Source organism: Camelus bactrianus, chromosome 2 (assembly GCF_048773025.1).
Source record: "Camelus bactrianus isolate YW-2024 breed Bactrian camel chromosome 2, ASM4877302v1, whole genome shotgun sequence".
NCBI classification, from domain to species: Eukaryota; Metazoa; Chordata; class Mammalia; order Artiodactyla; family Camelidae; genus Camelus; species Camelus bactrianus.
The window spans coordinates 70,848,925-70,865,259 of record NC_133540.1 but is presented as its reverse complement, the minus strand read 5'-3'; the positions used below and the strand labels follow the sequence as shown (position 1 = coordinate 70,865,259).

Genomic DNA, 16,335 nt, shown 5'->3' with positions numbered 1-16,335 from the left:
TGCAGCCTGCTTTATTGTTTCACCTAAGCTGTGTTTTGTGGTCACCAGAAGTGGCCGCATGACTTGTGAACAGATTACAGCTCCAAACCCATTCTATTCTGTTTCCCGGGTTCACATTCATTTCCATGAGAATTAGTGGCTTGATAGAACAGCAGTTTTTTTTCCTGCTGCTGATCCTGGTGGATTGAAACATCTCCAGAACAAGCCACTGCTTCCATATTACGCCAATTGTGCACTCAGTAGAAGTGGACTTTGGAGGCAGTTTCAACGCTCCTTATTTAATGAAGGCAGGGAAGGGTTTCTGTTTCCATGCATTGTTAAAGGATTTCTAAAGTCTAAAAATAGATTTGAATCAATTTGCATAATGGAGAAAGGCAGTGATGAGAAAGGAAAAGAAAAAAGTGAAATTAAGTACTTTGTGACTGTTTTGGGGAACTTACTGGAAATCAGACTTTCTTATAGTGTATATAAATGGTTTGTCACCAGTGAAATAAGAATTTTGCCAAAATGATTCTCACAACTATAAGCAATTGAAGTGTTGCTTTCCTGACTACATCACTTAATGAAAATAGCTTGGTACAAATTGTGCCAGGAAATTTCGTCTTGAAATCTGAGAGTAGGTAAGAGTTCATATCTAAAATAAATAAATGGTTCCTTAGCTACATACAGATTTTTAACAAAGGGCCATCCAGTCTACAATATCTGACCCTCATCCTGCCCTACCGTGTACTCACCTCCTCTGCTCCTTCTCTGCGTTGTTTTTACTTTAGCATGTTATGTGTTTTACCCACTGAACAACGTGGTGTGTGTGTGTATTTATGCACGTACATATATTATTACTGTCCGAATTTTCCGTCGTACTGCACGCTCCTAAAGGGCAGGGATGTTTTCTTTTGAACTCCCTGCTGTTCCTGCAGTTCCTAGAGCAGAGCCTGGCGTATCACTGTGCTCAGCCAGTGTCTGCTGAGTGAGTGCAACTGAAGACTCTGCTGCAGAGTGAAGCCTGGGGAGGCCTGTGATGCTTCTTTTCCAAAGAATGAAAGATGCCCATCACTTAGAGTGTGAGGCCTTGGCTTTGGAAAATGAGGCCCGAGATCCATGCAACCTAGTGTGCCTGGGGCAGCTTTCCTCACAGTGAGATCAGCAGTCAACAGGATTCAGCAAACACCTTCCTTAAGGTAAAATTACACAATGACACAGTAAGTGTGAGAAGGGGAAATGGACCTCCCCCTTGGTGGCAAGAGTATTTATTACTGAAGCTGTGTACAGTTGTTCTGGTATCTTGAGAATAAAACTGGGTAGACTTTGAACTGTTTTATTAGTTGTTTATAAATACTTTCCAGGGACTCTGTCTCCTTACTGCCTGCACAGGGCACATAGCTGCCCACTTACACCGCCACCCCCACCCCCACCCTGTACTCCACTGGGAGGAGAGGAATGAGATAAGATATATATTATCAATCTTATTTATCTATTCAACTAATATTTATTGGGGAGATAAAACAACAGAATTTGGTACAGTCAAAGATGGGTAAGTAAAGGAAGGAACCTGTAAGTTTTGGGTTTGTCAAGTCAGATATATTGTCATTTATCAGAGTAGAGAATAATGAAAAATGCGCAGTTTGTGTGGAAAGTGCTAAGGTTGTTCTGTGACAGGTTGATTTGGAGATATCAGATTTCCCAAATTCATACTGTGCCATCTGTTAATAAAGCAAAGTTAAATGTATTGAAACTTCCTGCCTTGAAAGAGCCTAAGTGTCTCAAAAGGGGGAAGTTAGAAGTGAGATACTTTTTAAACTTTGGGGTCTAGGATCAAGAAATTTAAGGTGGGTTTTTTCAAGATAGAGAACTAACTGAAATTAGGCAAAATTCATGAAATAATACTTTAGGATTGTTGGGCACAGCAAAACAAGGTTCATGAAGTTGGTCTTGAGCAGTAAACTTTCTCAGGTGAGCAGACTGCTGTCTCTAAATTGGTTTGCAAGAATTTTCTGAAGCAAACAATGGAGTTATTCGTAGAACTACAGTTTTATCTTTTCCATGCAAAGGTTTGCTGGAAAAAACAACTAGGATACTTTGACATGTGTGGTCTCAGTTCTCAGTGGCAGCTTTTGAGACATCCAAGGGCACATTTGGAGAAACAGTCAGCATTCGGAGAGATAGTATAAAATTTAGAGGTAATTATTACATAAATTATAATAAAGATCGGGAGGTGGTTCTGTTCAAGATTTCTGAAGGAAAGAAAAGAAGTAGCCTAGGATTGACAATAGCGGAAAGTCAGCATTTAACAGCACATTATTGGAAAATGAGCATTGGAAGGATATTGGGAAGTGGTCAGAAGTGTGTGAAGGTGAACAGGAGCCTGTAAAGGGGGGACTTCAGGAAGTGGAACGTGATGATCAAGGACAGATGCTGCCGAACGCTCAGTAATATGAGGACTTGGAAATGTCCAGTTAGTAATTTGAAGGTCATTGTTAATCTTAGTGTGAGCTATTTGGGTGAATTTTTAGAGGCAAAAAACAAACAAACAAACAAACAAAATCCAGATTAGAAAAGATGAAAAAAGGAATGAGTAGAGAGGAAATTGAAGGTACTTCAAGAATTGTAACTGAGCAAGAGAAGAGAAAGATAAGTTGGTAATTCTAGGAATATAAGAAGTTGATTTTTCTTCAGGTGGAAGAGATTTGAATATATTTAAATATGCATATTCTCACTCCATAATCTTATAAAGGTAAATTTAGCCTTTCTTCTTTCTGTCCTTCCTTTCTTTGATGTACTGATTCATTCATTCATTTTATCCAACAAAGAACATAGACCTTGGCGCTAAGGAACTTACAGTCTCTTGGAAGAAATATGTTGAAGGGAAATGTGAGTAGGTGTATGAATGCCCTATCCCTGTAGTGCATTAGTATAAATGTACTTTAAGGTTTTTTTTAATTATTTCACAAAGTGATGAGTTTGCATTGCCTTACAATGTAATATTCAACAAAAGATTGGATTGTGTTTTGAAGCCTCTGAACCAAATTTCTTCCAGACATCACTGGCTCATACAGGGATAAAACTTGTGACCTGGAGCTCATTAACACCATGAAACAATCAAGTGAACTAGCAGATACAAACCTAAGACAAAAAAGAACAGTATTTTTTTTATTAATTGTAAAAGACTAAATTGAGGGTGGGAAAATAAGATTTCCATCTGTTGAGGCAATGTGCTCTTTAAGGTTCAACTGAAATTACTATTCAATCAAATCTGCTTCCATTTCAATGTTAAAAATACTCGCTTTCTCCAAACCCCTTAAAGCAGAGGTGCTATACATCAGCCTGAATACACATAGGAAGTCATGCTGCATTCTCACATTGCTAATTGGATTTTTTTTAAACATTTTTTATTGATTTATAATCATTTTACAATGTGGTGTCAAATGCAAATTGAAATTTTGATGGATATAATATAGAAGCAAGACAAGACAAGAGTAGAGTATTTCCATTAGCTTTACTACCCATGTTTCTGCATCTTAATCAGAGCCTTGTTAATATTTAAGCATGCATTTAAGCCCCAAGTATATAGACAGTCATGGAAGTTTCATTAATAACTAAAATTTGTATAAAAGGATATATGCCAGAGACAAATATGGAGTTTAATTGGAATTACAGAAGCTTGTTTTATAGTTCAGAAGTATAAAAAAAATTGCATCAGGAAATGAACTGATGGTTCACTACTAAGATACATTGTGGTTTATCATTCATTGAGAAAAGGTAAAATTTTATTTTAAAATCATATTTCCCCATCAGCTATATTCCACTGTTTTTTTTGTTTTTTGTTTTTTGTTTTTCATGTAGGGCTATTGAGAAACAGGCAAAGGGGGAAAAGATCTACAGGGAAAAGAGATTTTGACATCACCTAAAATGCCTTATATTCTGTGGATTCTGAGCTATGCAGCCTTCAAAAGGGACATTATGGAGCAGAGAGCTGTCACTTTAGAGCTGTGGCTCTTTTCTCCTTCAGCAGTCATGCTTCAAATGGGTCCTTCTGCAGAGGAATGGCTGGAAGTAACAATCACCATTCCTCCCTCACAGCAGTCTGCCACAGAACAAAACTCCCTGGAATAATGCCAGTTGAAATGACACAATATATCTTTTCTATACATGCCACTAGGATGCTTGCCTAGTGTCTTCTGTGTTCTAAAGGAGAGGATACAGTTCACTGTTACCAACTGCTCTAACTCAAGATACTGTGTGTAACTTAACTCTTTTATCAACAAGAGGAAAGATACCAGGACTTTCTAACACATAACAAACATATTCAGATTCCAATTCTTAAGATACTCTCTGACTCAAATAATTGTTTGATGCCAAAGATTTTTATGGAGATTGCATTCAACGTTAAATTTATGGAGAAGAAACATATTTTTAGAATAATATGATAATCATTTATGAGATGTTACTAGATGGTCCCAAAGCTTTTGTGTAAAGAGACAGAAGGAATCTTTAAACCAAAACAAATTGAGCTGCTTTTGCAATTTTAGCAAGTGGGTTGGTTTAGAATTCCTATCAGAGGTAGTGAACAAAGTTGTGACCATGGTAGGTCTTTGACCTGATGCCAAGGGCAGTCCTACACATAAACAGCTGCTATGGATAAAAAGTCTGTCTGACCCTAAAACAGGATTTCCACTGGCCTGCCACACAGTATTGTGTCTTAGAACTACTGTGTAAGAATAAAAGCCCACAACATTCCAATGCCCTACAAGACTCAGTATCGTAAAACCCCCACCTGCCTCCCCTCACCTCACATTTTATCTCCTGTTTTCTCCCTTTCCTGGATCCTTCCTCTGCAGGCATAGGCTACCTTGCTGTTCACTGGCACACACTTTTTACAGCCTCATCTAAAGGCCTTTGCGTAAATTGTTTTTCCTCCACAAAATAGCTGGACTAACTCTGTTACATCTTTCAGTGTTTCCTTATAGTTTCCCTTTCTATGGGGCTGACTCTGTCTCACTGAATTGTGTAGCTGCCCCTGTCCCAACCCTTACCCTGTTCTAATATTTTTTTACAGCACTTAACCACTATCTAACATGAAATAAAATTTCTGTACTTGCTATGCTTATTTTTCATTGTATATTTCATTTCCTGCATGAGACACCCTCTCACCCCATAGCATCTCTATGAGCAGGAATCAGTCTGTTTTACTCATTGTTTTATCCCAAGTGCTGAGGACTGTGTCTGACATTAATAAATATTTATTGAATGAATGAATTAATGAACCCCATGAACCATCTTCTTTTCTCATTACCCTGGAAGGCGCTGGCTACATACTCTCCTATACAAAGTTTTCAAAGTAATTAACTTAGTAATTTAATTTCCTATTAACACAATCCTTTCTTTAGGTTTAGGCTATGACTCCAGAAGGTCCTTAAAGTAACACATTTTGGTAACTGCAATGAAATAATGTGTTGACAGACTCACTAGTAACTATTTGCGTATTGAGTTTACGAGATTATGTAATTCATATTTAAGATAGCAAGAATTGGAGAGAATCAAACTAAGAACCTAGTTTTTGATGAGGAGACCTGTAAAGAAAGTTTGCTGCTAGAGTGTGGTAGGGCAAAGGAAAGAAGCTGGTTATTCCAGGGCACATCCAGAAGAAAGGGGGAGAGGGCCGGGGTGAACTTTGGTTTTGGAAAGTGGTGCGTGTATGATGCAGGGAAAATAGCTCCAACAGGGGAAGGGAAAACAAAGAAAAAGCTGTTTTCTTCTTCAGTTTTAACTAGGCCAGCCTAGCTTATTGCATTTCAACAAGTCTTTGGGAAAAGCCTTTGGTTTTCATCAATTTATTAGGAAGTTGGGAAATATATATATATATATAAAATTATTCACTAAAGGAAGAAAATTCACAAAAATAAGAGGTGCATTGACCCTGCCCTTTTCTGTAAAAGAAGAAATAAATTAAGAAAAATGGAGGCTTTGGTAGGCATCAAGATTAGTACTCTGATGGAAAAAGTACTGAAAGGCATGGTTCACATTCCTCAAAAGGCCAAATACAGGTCTTTCCTCCCCCTAGTCATTTATCAAGGTGCTTTGAGTCATATTTGATCCTTTACTCTAGGAAGCCAGCTTCTCTGGCCATCTGAATGACCTAGGAAAAGAGCAACAATGACTGTTAAACACATGCATGTTTTTATACCATTTCTATGCTGATAACACATAGCGCCATTCCAAGCATTAAATGTCTCCCTTAAAAATACCTTTGAATACACATAATGTCTTACATAGATTCCAACTCAGTTTGCATTTTTCCTCTTAAAATATCAGAAGTCCTGGCCTAGTTCTTCATATTAACCTACATATTCCTTTATATTAAGAAAATAGATCATAACTAAGAAGGGATTTAGGTAGTGAGAAGTGTCAAGCTCATTACACTAATTTCATTTTTTTAAAAATAGATTAAGCATTGCAGGATCATTTTTAAGATTCTAATTGTTGATGTAATATTTTATAATTACTAAGGGAATGTGGGCTTTTGATATCTGAGGGGATTTTTTTTTCTTTTAAATCAATGTGTCCATTAAGGAATGTATTATTGTACACCAGATGGAATTAAATGAACCATTGTATGAACTTGGCATTTTCAGATCGGGTTACCTGAATGTAATTACCTGCAGACAGTTTCTAAATATGCTGTTCATAAGGGATTAGCTTTTATGTAGAGATTCTCTTCTATTCTCCTCAGGTTTTTTTCTTACAATGTGTTTAGTCATTTTGGCTTATTGTACCATCGTGTTCTGCCACTGATAATGGTGAGAATTAATCCTGAACTACCAGAATTGATGAGACAGAACAAGTCGACAGCTGTTTAAAAAACAAACAGACATGGGACAACTTACAGGAGAGACCGTTACGGTTTTGTGGCATATACAATTTGAATTGTCTGCCCCAATTCTAATAATACTGAAATCTGGAGAAGTAGAATTTCATTCAGAAGTTTATGCCCAAACTGCAATGCTGAATTTCATTTCCTATTGTCATTTTGAAATCATGTCAGTTGAAGAATATGAATTTCTACACATTTTGTATCACATCCATTTTGTTTTCCTGTGAGTGAGCAGAATTGTGCTTTCTGTGAGTCATTTCTTCGTATAGGGAGTCCACCCTCTGGGCAACATTTATTGTTAGTGTGACAATCACTTTCTTATTCTTTCCCCTCAAGTAGTGAGTAGAGGTTATGTGTCTACATTTCACCCTGATGTCAAGTGCACAATTTCCTCTAACTAAATAATAAATACTTAGACTACTGGGAGAATGAGCATCTAAAACTCTATTTTAAATTCTCAGCACCAATTTTATCTTTCTTTTGAAACATGAATTCTATCATTTCTCCAGCTGTTGCTGCTTTCTTAGAGAAGTTGACAAAGAACATCTAATCCGAGTCTGGGAAACATCAAGTTTAACAGAAAAAATGTGATATATAATGTGCTTATTTTTACAGAACCTCATAAACTTCCTGATGACTCTAGTGAGCCAAGTAAAGAAATTGCATGACTTGAGGGGAGAGGGTGGCAAGGGAATGAGTATGCCATGTCACCAACAGGAATCAGCTTTCAGAGAATTCAGCTAGTATCATGTTCTAAAATATCTGGTGATCTGAAAAAATAATAATAATAAAGGGTAGAACTTTGTAAAATGAATTATTGGAAGAACTATAGATAATTAAATATATGATCTATAGATAATCAAATATATGTTGAATTAATATTAGATTATGTTGAAAATAGGCCAATCCCAAATAAGGAAACTTTTTACACTGCTATTAATATAGATGAAATTAATATTATATATGTTACAGTTTCTAACTTGCAAGCAAAAAATAAAAAGATTTTTGGCTATTTTAAGCAAAAAGTAGTTTACTGAATGTATCCCGGGCTCATTAATGGGTGTCTCAAGAATTAAGCTTGAAGGCAGAAAGGAGCATAATGGCTCTTGAAGGCTTGGAAGCAGGGATGACAGGAATGATCTTGTAGAATCCTGCTTAACAGCTCTATTGAGATATAATTCACACAGCACACAATTCACCCATTTACAGTGTACAGATAGAATGTTTTAACCATTCCTTCTGTCCTTATGTTTCTCACTTAAGAGTCTAAGTCCTAGAGAAGCAGCCAGTCAGCCAGGCTTGTGCCACAGGTCTTCTCCCTACTGGTGTCAGAGCTGGTGAGGGTGAGGTGTGGCTGGGATCATGGCGTGGGGGAATGAAATTTCCTGAGGCAGCCTCCTGGGTTCACTCTTCCAATGAGTAAGATGTAAAAGATAAGGCAGAAATTATTTGAAGCAGTGTGCTGATAGATGTTTGACAACTGACTGTATAGAAAGAAAAAAAAAAAAGTCCTAAACTTTAGCATTTACAGATTTCCATGGTATAAATATTCCAACTATAAGGAATAATTTGAAACAACCAATATTATAGCATGCAGAGTTGGGAAGAGATACTGACAATACACTCTTGTGAGCTGGAATGAGCTGGCTTCAGCATGCCACTAAATTTCCCCCAACCTTGAACCTTGGGGGCTTTCAGGGAAAGGGAATAAATTCTAGGCAGTAAACAAACAAACAAACATGTATTTAGGCATTCAGTGCAGACGTTATTGACCTTAAACAGAAGCACTCATATTTTTTAATAAATTAATAAGGGACTCAGTAGATAAAATTTGTATGTGTACATGTGAGAGACTGCTACAGTATTTCATTTTAAAAAAGAAAAAAGAGACCACTCTTCCTTGTCAGTGATTTCTTAATTTAGCTGGGGAGCTCAAATGGGCACCTTTGAAATAGTGAAAGAGATTGTAAAACCTGCTGTGTTGGGGAGAATTCTGAGATGGCCCTCCTGACATTCACCTGGGCTTTTATTCCCATTAATATCTTACATTACATGACAAAAGGGGTGCAATGAAGGTTATTAATCAGATGACCTTAAGATAGGAAGATTATGCAGGTGGGGCTTGACCTATTCCATGAGCCTTTTGTAAACCCTTCAGAATAACCGAATCAGAAATTCTTGGGTATGTTACAACATATGTATTTTTTTTTTAATTCCATAGGTGATATTAGGGTGCAGGCAAGGTTGAGGTCACTTGTGAGGATTTTTTAATTCAAGAAAATCTATCAATGATCTAGAGCAGTAGGTTAGAATTCTTCTCTTCCTTCCTTTTCATCTTCCTCTCTTGCTTTCTCCCTCCCTCCCTTCCTTCCCTCTTTCCTTCCCTCCTTTTAGTGCAAAAGGAAAAGGTAAGTTAACTCCACCCAAACTGTAATATTGATCCTTTTTTTTTTTTTTTGTGGCAAGAAAATGAGACGAAATATTATAAAAGTCAAGCAATAAATTGGACTAAACAGTATTCCCTGGGTATTGGAAATTTATGCTAGATTGGTTCATTGATATTGTCCTTAATCTCATGCAAACTGTTTAGAAGTATATATCTTTAATATTTTAATAGTGGCCCAGGTTAGCTTTCCCTGGAAGCAGACTCTGAGACATATTTTAACATGCAGGACATTTTTAGAGAGTTTTCCTTTCATCTCTACCTGGGAAGGAAAGGTGATTTTACAGGAGAAGGAGAGCTGTGAAACAGTCCCACTGTACACCCCACCCTTTAGAGTTGTCCCATGTGTGGGGAGTGGCGGGGACCTTTATATCCCTGCTGTGATCCATAATTGAATGTGGACTTCCCTGGAAAGCAGCAGTTTTCTTCAGCGGAGGCAATCCACCATGAAGGATGTCTGTTGAGGGCCTTCATCCCATAGAATTCCCAGCCACTGGGAGAATGAGAGCCATACTTTTTGAGAAAAGTGGTCAAGACTTCCCATCCACGCAGTGTTCAATGTGTTTGCTGTAAAAACAGAACTAATGTTAAAAATACCCTTGATTTTCTATGTCATTCTAGATTCAGTTCTATTTATGATGATGATACTTAAAGTCCTTTTAACCTCACTTACTCTCTTCCTACCTCACACAATTGTCAGTTTTTTTGGAAACATTTTCTTTAACTTCTGGGATACTGCAGTCCCCAGATTTTCACTTCCTCCATTCCAAATTTCTTTCCTCTACTGGGCTTTTGGACGTGATGGATTCTTTCTATGCTTTTAGAAGTTAGTCTAGAAATTTCACATTTGTATGTCACGTATTTCTATAGTTAACATCTTACTCTCTTCCCAAATAATATAAGGGCCTTACACTATTTTAATTCCGATTGTCCCATCATTTCTTGTAGGCTATTTGTATACAGTGGTTTAATTTTATGTTAATTTTTACTTAACAAATTAGACATTAATTTCATTGTTTTATGTAATAAATATTTTATTTATATTTATCCATAAGTTAATGTTTTTAATATTTAATCTTTCCTTCTACATTATTTGGATTATTTTCCTTATCCCTAAAGTATATCCTTTAGAAATTCCTTTGGTGAGGGTCTATTGTAATAACTCTCTCAATTGTTGACATCTGAAATTGTATTTATTTTGTGTTTGTTCTTGAAAGATACCTGAACTTTGTATAGAATTCTTAATTTAATAATATTATTGTCTGTATACAGAAAATATTATTCCACTATTTTTAGCTTTAATTGTTATTTTTTACATCTTCTCTTTGTTTTTGATGTTCTGAAATTTTATTATGATATTTCTACATGTGAAGTCTATTTCTTCTACTTGGGATTTATTAGGATTTCTGATTCTCAGGATTTGTGTCTTTCATCAATTCTAGAAATTATCTTACTTCAAACTCACTTGACCTAGTGTTTCATTCTGTAAATCCAGTTTGTTCTATGTTAGACTACTCATTCTATCCTACATGTCTCCTAACCTCTCATACTTTTCATCTCTTATCTCTTCTTGTTGTTTTCTAGGTAATTTACCTAGTTTTACAGTATAGTTGATTAATTTTCTATTCTATGTATTGCTCTATATAAACTATATTTTCTAATTATTAATTTTAAATTTCAGAAATTCTGTGGGGTTTTTTGTTGTTTCACATCTGCCGATAAATTTTGATAGTATTCTTTAGTCATACTTCAATTTCCTCATTTCTTTCTTTAAAAATATTAACTATGCTCATTTATATGGTCAGTTCTTGCTGAGACCAATATTAGCATTTGATAATGTAATCTTTTGTTTACTTTTGTTTTTGCTGGCTCTCACTCATAATCATTTATTTCCTTGTTTAGAGATTTTTATTATGTGCTCTTTGAACATTTTGGTAGATTTATTTGAGGCCTGAAGTTAAGTGAATTCCTAGAGAGAGAAATTTTGTTTGCTTCTATTAGTCACCTGAGGGGCCCACTATCAACAGGGAAACCTTTAAACAGTTTTGGTTTGGTTTTTTTGAATGCAGAGTTATTGTGAAGTCCAGCTCCAGACAGAGGGAATGAAGATTTATAGATAGGAATTTCTAAGGGGGATTTTTAATAGCCAGGATTTAGTGGCAGAAACAAGACATACGCTATGTGTTTCAAGCAGAAAAGAATATACTAAATGGAATTAAATGCTTTAAAAAAAAATCCTGGAAAAGCCAGAGAAGTCAGAATCAAGGGACATGCCTCGACTTTAGATTTTTAAGTTACAGCATCATAATAATATATAACATAATATAGAGGCCCTGGACATTGTTGTTACTGTCACCACCACTGTGCTGCCACACTGCTTTATTCCCAAGAAGCTTGTTCCTAGACATTTAAACATGGGCTTTAGCTGCTTCAAATACTGTGTCTCCTGGAATTTGTGTGATAGCTGTGTCTGCCACCGGTAGAGGCCCCAGCTTCATTTCTGCCTTCCAGACTTTGTACGGATTAACACTTTGATGATGGTTGCAAGGGGGTCGAAAAACGAAGATTTTGCATTTTCCAATCTTTCTGATAGAAAGAGATATACTGAAAGTTGCAAGAGCCAGTCCAATTATTTATCACTTTTTTGGTTTGTTTTTCTTTCTGTGTGAGTTAAGGCAGAGCCAGGCATGTGTCCCCACTATGACCTTCTTTAGAATGAGATGTGGCTTTTGTATTTCACCTACCATTGGTATTGCACTTCGTGCCGCTTTCATGCTTTTGATCTACGTCCTTTTCTGAGCACTTAAATCTGTAAGGTTGACACTGCTTTAGCATTCATTTATCCTTGTGAATTTGACCTTTTTTTTTAATCAAATACAGATTTCTTGAAATTCCTTTATGTTTCTGCAAGCTCAACTATGTATTGAAAAGATTTTAAAATAGTTTGTCTGATAGTTTTACTTACAATAGATGGAAGGAGTTTCTGTAACATCTGCTTGCTAAATATAGAAATATGACCTAGGCGGGTTTTTTTTTTTTTTTTTTTTTTTTTTATCCTTTAAATTTTTTTAATCCCTTTAATCCCTTCTTAGTCTCCTTTGCTGGTTCTACTCTCCTTCCCAGCCTCTATATGTTGGAACCCCCTAGGAATCAGTCTTCAGGCCTCTTCTCTTCCATATTTATATTCTTTTTCTCTATGGTCTTATCCAATACTATCTTTTAAATGTCACCTATATGCTGGTGACTTCCAAATTAATATATTTAGGTTAGATTTTTCCCTTTGGTTCCAGATTCATTTATCCAACTGCCTACATGATATTTCTCTCTGGAAGTCTAAAAGACATCTCAAACATAGAAGATCCAAAACATAAATCTTATTCTCCCAACTCACCCTCAAATCCATTTTCCCCCTCACTTCACCTCAGTAAACAATACAGCAATTCATCCAGTTACTCATGGAAAAAACAAGAAATTGTCTTGATCCTTCTCTTTCCATGATCTCCAGTTTCCAATGCATGATCAAGTCCTGTCAGTTCTGTCCTAAGTATAACCACTTTTCAAGACTCCCCTGCTATTATATCAAGTGTAAACCACCATCATCTCTTACCTGTGCTTCAATAATAAGTAAATAAAAATCTAAGTAGGTGACTGAAGAATGCTAAATAGTTTTTCTTTTACGCTGTCTCTTTAAATCACATTAACTCTAGGCTAAAACTTCCAATGTCTTTTCCTGTTATTTAGAATGAAATTCAAACTCCTTATATAACATGACCCCTGTTTATTTCTGTGAATTTGCTCTGTGCTATATCCTGTAACTTTCCAGTCTGCACATTCCATTCTAGCTGCACTGACTTTCTTTCTGTTGTGTGAAAAAGAAAGCCTTTTTCATCTGAAACATTCTTTACTCAGTCCTTTGGTTTTCCCACCCAGTACTTCATACTAGTCTTAAGTAAATGCCATCTCTTAGATGTCTTCTTTACGATACCATCTAAAATAACCACCCTTCCACAATTCTCTAATATCTTATACCTATGATTTCTTTTTGGCATTTTTCACAACCTAAAGCTATTACACATTTGTTTACTTTTCCATTGCCTACATCTTCATACTTATTTCAGCTAGCAGGAGTGCAAGGTCTTTGTCTCATTTTGTTCACCATTATAGGCTAAGAGTAAATGATGCACATATACATGTTGAATGAATGGATGGGAAGTCAGACAGAGTCTACTCAAGTAAGCTGCTCAGGACCAGTGTGTTATGAGGGAATAATGATATGGCAGGAGGAGCACTTGGGTTAGATTTACAGATTGGAAGATATGGATTCATGAATCATTCACTGGGCCAGATGAAATCATCCAGGGATAGTGTGGCTAGGATAGAACCCTGGAGAAGATCAACATTTACTTTATTATACATTCCCTAAAGATAGGACCATTTCTTTTCTTTGCTGTAGTCTGAGTACCTAGTGTCATTTCTCCCATAGATGTTTAATCAATTTAACAGATCTAATGAGTGAAGGAACTAATTAAAAATTTGGGGAAAATTCCATTAAAGGGAATATGAAGCAGTAGTTAGAGGTTTAGGAGGAGAACCAAGGAATTATGAGTTGATTGAAGCCAGAAGCAACAGGAGTTTCACGTAGTCAGGAGTCTTAACAACTACAGAAGAGTCAAATAAGGTAAGGTCTCAGAATAATTCATTGGATTCATCAAGAAAAGTGGTAATAGGTGACACTGACATAAATAACAACTAGAGAAAATGTATTTATATATTTAATATATTGCATATATATCTGTAAACAACCTTAGTATACAACATGAAAGTGTTCCCTTGATTGCATGCTGGCATTACCTAGTTTTGAAGGATGTCTCTTTGTTTCGGATATGCTTTTTATAATGACATGTCTAAGATTCTTTTTTTTTGATTCATGCTCTGAGTCATGTTATGAATACATGGATGTCAAGCTATCATAAAAGAAAACTAATAGCAATTTATCAAGATCCTAATTAAACATTTGGAAGGCAGTATTAAATAGCCATTCGGAAATTAATGAGATGACTCTATTACCTACTGAATGTCAAAGAATGGAAAATTTGTGAATAACTCCCCGAATGTCTCTGCAACAGTCACAGTACAAATGAAAAATTTTAAGAGAGTTAAAGAATTTCAGGAGACCACATAGGTACAACTGTTACATATTTACTCAAGGACACAGAACTTAACAGAAATTGGGTCACTACTTAGAGCTGACTCTGCTGCAGTAATGTTGGCGAGATTTTCTCTGGGTACCTAGGTCCCCTACAGAACACAACTGCCTCTGTCTTCACAAGGGTAGATGCTCCTAGGGATTAGAAAAGAGCCAAACACTGGCTACATCACTATGCCTTTAGGCCCAGGCTTTCCACGCCATTCTAAAAAATGTACACTAGCAGCTCTCCTGATTCTGTTTAAGAGAATGTTTACAAACCCCATTTCTCCTAGTTCTGAAATCAAACTCCGCAGAGAGAAGACCCATAACACTCCAGATATGAGAACGTCAGAGATTCCACGTCTGCCTCAGACCTATCCATCCTTTCACCTGGACGATTACCAAGAGAGATGCCTTGGTATTTTAGATTACAGAAAGCATTTCTCCATGGATTATAGCTTTAGTTGATTCATACACATATTGAAAAAATATTTTTTGTTTCTTCACTGACATATTCTATTCTGTTTTACTATTTTAAAATATATTCATTATGAAAAAATAATGACAACTTATTATAAAAATCAAGAAAAGTGACAATTTATAAAATACAAACAAAAAATCCTATCTCGGCTCCCCCACTCTTCAGCATCACTGTCCAGGGAATGCCACGGTTAACGCTCTGGGCTTTGTCTTTCATAGTCTGTTTATACGCGTCTGTGTGCAACCCATCACACGCACACCTCTGCGAAGGCCATTCACTCTATATAGGCCTCTCTCTTAGAAGTCTGTTTCATATCTTCTCTTCTCAAATCTCCAAGATTTCTTCCTCTACCCTGAGTCATTGGCTGGTAGATGCCTGTGGGATACGTGGCCCTAACACATGTGGTGATAGATTTCAGAGCACGCTGCTGGACCATTGGTCAGCTTTGCTCCCTGAAGTCAGATATGTGAGAAGCACATTCTTATAGCTGCCTCCCAGCTTTTCTGTCTTTCAGTACAACTAGCCAGAAAAATCCGTTTAAAAAGTACGTCAAATCATGTATCTTCTCCTCTCAAAACTCTCCAGAATCTTCGCATTTCATCAAGAGTAAAAGCTTACTTCACACAACAGCCTCAGTGCCCTTTGGGACCCACTCCCAACCCCCCCCCCCATTTCCCCTCCTTACCTCTCCAAGGTTACATCCTACTTTCCTGCCTTAGCCGCTTCATCCCAGAGACCACGGAGACACTGCATTCCTTTAATGTGCCAGGCAGACGTCTGGCGTCCTGTTTCACTGAGAAAATTGATGCAATCACAAAAGAATTGCAGTGGCTATTCCCTCTCCTTGGAAAGCTCTTCCAGATACACCGGTGGCCCATTCCTTGACCTATTTCAGGCATCTGGTCAGCTGTGACATTCTTGGTGAGGTCTACCGGGGACACCCTATTTAAAATAGCAGTTTTAACTGTGACACTCCTGATCCCCTAACCTAGTTCTGTTCTGTTTGTTTTTGTTTGTTTTAGTAGCATTGATCACATGGAAGATTGTATATCTTGTACTTATTTATTATGCATATTGTCTGTTTTTCCTACCAGAATGTAAGGTCTGCATTTATAGGACATCGGTCAGCACAGCCCTGGAGCCCAGAAGAGTTTCTAGGGATAGTTGCTGGTCAGTGAACATTTGAAGAGTAGGTAGATGGATGTGTGAATATACACGTGTATTTAGGAGTTAAGTAGAGTCAGACTGGTAGGCTCCATCAATTACTTGCTCTAAGTAGGGATAACAGTTATACCTACAATCACAAGGAGTACTTAAAACCTACTTCACAAGGTCGTTAAGAGAATTCAGTTAGC

At 36.7% G+C, this 16,335-nt stretch overlaps 1 protein-coding gene across 7 annotated transcripts in view; it reads left to right on the top strand.

Moving 5' to 3' along the window:
- Nucleotides 1-16,335, top strand: part of GRID2 (glutamate ionotropic receptor delta type subunit 2) — a 1,297,966-nt gene that overhangs the window by 867,614 nt on the left and 414,017 nt on the right. The window lies entirely within an intron of this gene.